Below are 5,059 nucleotides of genomic sequence, written 5' to 3' on the forward strand. Positions count from 1 at the left end.
TAAAAAATATTTTTTTTATTTTAGGAATTAAGAACACCAACTCCTAAATTTTGTACAATTTAATTGGGCAATTAAAAAATAGGTGTCAACAAAGAGTACGACGAAATGCCAACCCAAACCAATGAAAAGCTATTGCACATATAGTCTATAGATCATTATGATGTGGATCACTATCATCTTAACGGTAAATTATAAATCAGTCTTATTCTTGGCCTACATTATTAATGAATAAAATGAGTTTATTCTATATGATCTATAGGTTATAAAATATTTTTTCTAAACCAACCTATAATATTCATTCGAATGGGACATCATGTTTTAGAGCAAGTATCCCATGAATCTATTACATAGACCAAACTGAATATGAACGTCCAGATTTGACCGACCCATCATCTTCAACGTTCCAGATCCAAATTTTTATAGACATTGCACTCGTATCAAAATTTCTCCACGTTTCAAGCAATATTAGGCCAATACTTTGACCTCACATAAATGTAATTTTTAAGTGATGGTGTCAGCCATTCCTTCACGCATCAAATAATATAATGATTAGTTACTATATTTGATAACACCTCTAACTCAGAGAGCTTCAACGTCGTTCCAGCAACACCAACAACCCAAGCAATGAAGGAAGCAATCGTGCTGTATCCGTCACCGGCCATCGGCCACCTCATCTCCATGGTGGAGTTCGGCAAGCTCCTCCTCACCCACCGCCCTTCCCTCTCCATCCACGTCCTCATCACCAACCAAGCTTACGACGCCGGCTCTACCACCGCCTACATTGCCTCCGTCTCCGGCACTGTCCCCTCCATTGCCTTCCACTACTTCCCTGCCACCACCCTCCCCCCGGACTACTCCACGACCTCCCCGCACCACGAGACCCTTGCCCTCGAGCTCCTCCGCCACAACAACCCCAACGTCCGCTGCGCCCTCACCACTATCTCCGAAAATTATGTGGTTCACGGTCTCATCATCGACTTCTTTTGCGTCGCTGCTGTTGCCGTTGCGCGCAAGCTCAACATCCCGTGCTACTACTTCTTCACTTCCGGCGCTGGCTACCTCAACTTCTTCCTTTACGTCCCAACTCTTCACGACAAGTTTTCCAAAAGCTTTAAAGACTTTGACGCCCCCATAGATGTCCCTGGCACACCGCCGATACCGCCCTCCGATGTTGCGAAGCCGATGCAGGATCGCTATGATGAGGCCTACAAGGGCTTCTTGGATTCGTCCGTGAAGATGCAGACTTCGGCTGGAATCATAGTCAACACCTTTGAGAAGCTTGAGCTGAGAGCAATACGAGCCATCGTGGATGGCAAGTGTGTGCCCGGCGGGCCCACTCCACCACTTTACTGCATCGGGCCGCTGATCTCAAGCAGGGAAGGTGACGATGACGGATCGCCAGAGTGTCTGACAAGGCTAGACTCGCAGCCGAGAGGGAGCGTTGTGTTCCTGTGTTTCGGGAGCTTGGGCGTGTTCTCGGTGGAACAGCTGAAGGAAATAGCGACGGGGCTGGAGAGGAGCGGTCAACGGTTCTTGTAGGTGGTCCGTAACCCAATAAAGACCATGCCGGGGATACCCGACCCGGACTTGGGCTCGCTGCTTCCGGACGGATTCTTGGAACGTACCAAAGAGAGGGGGCTCGTAATCAACAAATGGGCCCCGCAGGTGGCGGTACTGAGCCACGGCTCGGTGGGCGGGTTCATGACTCACTGCGGGTGGAACTCGGTGCTCGAGGCCGTGTGCGCAGGCATGCCGATGCTGGCGTGGCCGCTCTACGCGGAGCAGCGGCACAACAGGGTGCTGCTGGTGCAGGAGATGAGGATCGCCCTACCGGTGGACGAATTGGAGGACGGGCGGGTGAGTTCAGACGAGGTGGAGAAGCGAGTCAGGGAGCTGGTGGAGAGTGAGGAGGGCAAGACGGTGCGAGAGCGAGCGCTTGCCATGAAGGAAGAAGCTACGGCTGCGCTGAGCCCCGGCGGGTCGTCAAGGTCGGCGTTGGCCGGACTCGTTGAGTCGTGGAAGCGCGAGTGAAATGCTCCGGATGCTGTTGGTCGCTTGGAGGCGAATGACGTACGCTACGAACAAAGTGGCATGTGCTTTTTATGTTTTTGTATTATGGAAACGTAAACAGAAGGATGAGCGTGGTTGAGTTTTATCTTGAAGCCTGCTCTCTGATTCTCCCCATGCAAGCCAAGATCGTTTCTTTTCTGGGTGAAATAAAATCTCTCTCGAATTGTACTTGCAAAATCGTTCTCTCCTTTTGATTATCTGTCTGCACCGCAATTGAAAATACTAAGTTCCGTGATTTAGCAAATGTCAACGATTACAGGACTTCTGAAGTTATGATAACTCTTGTTATCATCTCGCTCAACTTTGAAGTGCAGCTACATTTTAAAACATATATTACATATCATCCGCCACTATATGAAATGTTCCTTTTCTCTTTCTTTATGGCCATAGACAACCAATAAATTTGGAGGGGAACCCAGACGAAACACTGTTTTGTCCTCCGGTCGCCTTTAGGCCCATTGGGCCGTCAGAAATGCGTGGGTTGGTAACTTGGTTTAGTATAGAAGTGCGTTTGGAGGTTTGGATTTTGTAATTGGCTATTCTTTCCTGCATAATTAAAATTGAATTGGATATATATATATATATATATATATATATATATAAAATATATAGCATATAAGGACCTGAGCAGGTCCTTAAATTGCTCAAAGGGAGACAGGGAAAGGAACTTCCCGGTATGGTGGAGGGAACCGTGTAAGTTCTCTCCGTATTACTTTTCTCCCACAAAGACAAAGATAAGAAGGGAACTGAGGGGTCTCTTGGGTGGAAAAGGTAGACTCCATGTCAGTTTCGGCTAGTTATCTCCGGGTAGGTAGATATAGTAGTCTCCCACGTCTAGGGTGACAAGAGGGGAGTTTCGGCTTCTGCAATATATAAAGATATATATATTGATATATAAATATAGCATATCTTATATATAACTTTTGAAATACTATATAGTACATTCACCGTAAGTTATAGTTCAGGAGATATTAGGATAAGAATCTAGTTCAATCTGATTTACTTTGTTCTTATGTTAATTTGGCTCGATTGCATTCCTCTTGGGTCTATCAATTCTTGAGACGGAACAAAAAATCAAAGTGATGAACATTTCAAATCATAGACCTAATTTTAGTGCATTTCAAATCATAGACCTAATTTTAGTGTTGCTCGTTCAGAGCTTGATTCCGTCTTTATGGAGTTGTAGAATCAACAAGGCGAATTCAAGCTTTCTAACATACTAGCCCACGAGCTTGGTTGAATCCTTAGTATAGATTGAATATACTACACATTGCTACGTAAACTCGAGTTCGAGGCATTACAGCTTTGGATGTATATAGTCTTTCATTATATAAAATAAAATCAGACTTAAAGCTTCCCCTTGGGATTTCTTATCATGATACACCAGGCTTTTGTCATGAAAGTGGTATAACTTGTCCAAAATTATGAAAGTGGATCATAAATCTAGCTGAAGTAACTAATTAATCCACTTGGAATAAAATTTCTCAAATAAAGAGCGTGGCTTTTCCTACCTCCTCCCTAGAATTTTCTCCTCTCCCTCTTATCTTTACACAACTTTCTTCTTCTTCCTCCATAGAAGAGAGGGTTTCGGCTAAATCTCTCCCTTCCCTCCCTTTTTTATCTTTTTCTTTAACTAATTTGATTATCTGTTATCTTATTATTGCTTTTTTCACATTTTATGGAGCTTTCTCTTCTAATCTAATTTAGATCTGGAAGTTTTTTCTCTCTTGTTTAGGAAACGTTTCTATCCCAATCAAATCTAGGTTTGGAGATTTTTGCATGTATGATTTCAGGGTTTCCATTCACTCGAGTTTTATCGGTGTACAAGTCCAATTTCAAATGAGATCAAAGGAGTTTTGTGAAGGTTTGACTCTCACTTTGTCGATGATTGGCCATCGATTTTAGTTTGAAAAAGTCACAAATTTGCTCTTTGAGCAGGTGACCCATAATCTTGTTCAGATTATTCTTCTTATTATCTGGAGCTTGTCTAGTTTTGAAGTTGTATAGGATTTGTCTTAGTTTGCTATTGGACTGAGTTGTTTCTCTTGTATTTCCGTGAAAATGAATGAAATATTACTTTGACAAAAAAAAAATTACCTTGCAATTGATAGTATCGAGATTCTTATAGACCCCTTAATTTTGACTTAAGGCATTTCAAGTTTGACCGACTTGTCATGAGGTCAAACTTTGTTGAAAACGATCAAAAGTGTTTTTTATTAAAAGGAATTGTTTTCTTTGTACCAACCACAGATTCCCAAGAACATCTAACTTGTCAAAAAGGGCCAAAACTTGCGCGGCACTGAGTGTATAAACAACCAAATATGCAGATCATGTCCAATATTTACACCAAAGCTGCCTTCACGAGCAGCCGGAAGTGTCATTCACGTTTTGTTCATTAGAATATAAATAAATAAAGCAACACTAATCACTCCCAAGACATGGTCATCATTGTAATAGATCGAATTTGTTAATCCCAAACTAAAATCTTAATCATACTGTCAAATAAGAAATATTTGATTGAATGTGGAGTGGAGGTTCTGTTAGCTGCATATTTTTCATGGGTAATCTCGAAAATGTATCACATTTTAATGGTCAAAGCAACATGCTAATTATTTCGTCCTTCGTGGCAACAGATGATTGTCACATTACCTTTTTCTTCGGGGTCCACATAAATGCATCGTTCAATGCTTTACGAGGCAGAGATTGGTTACATAAAAAATCAAATAATGTTTTTCTAGAATGATGATAAATTAGAGTTATTAAATCTAATCGACTATAATTTTCAACCAGTTTGATTGATACATGATTTTGGTTGACTAGTCTGATAAAGGTAAAAATTTAAGATTAGGAGTTCATGATCACAACAAGGTTCGCTTCTCGGCCAATAAGAGTTATTCAATATTTTTTTAAAGTTCTATTACATTCTATCTGAACTTAGGTGTTATTTTCCTTTAGGTTGACTTTTTAGCCAACCCTTAAAGTCAACCCT

General features: G+C 41.8%; 1 pseudogene; it reads left to right on the top strand.

Annotated features, from left to right (window-relative positions):
• Nucleotides 1–624: 624 nt before the first annotated feature.
• Nucleotides 625–2,031, top strand: LOC115666157 (UDP-glycosyltransferase 88A1-like; annotated as a pseudogene).
• The last annotated feature ends 3,028 nt before the right edge of the window (nt 2,032–5,059 follow it).

The sequence above is a fragment of the Syzygium oleosum genome, unplaced genomic scaffold (assembly GCF_021117445.2).
Source record: "Syzygium oleosum isolate NSW1041296 unplaced genomic scaffold, Sole_v2.1 Sole_v2.10, whole genome shotgun sequence".
NCBI lineage: Eukaryota > Viridiplantae > Streptophyta > Magnoliopsida > Myrtales > Myrtaceae > Syzygium > Syzygium oleosum.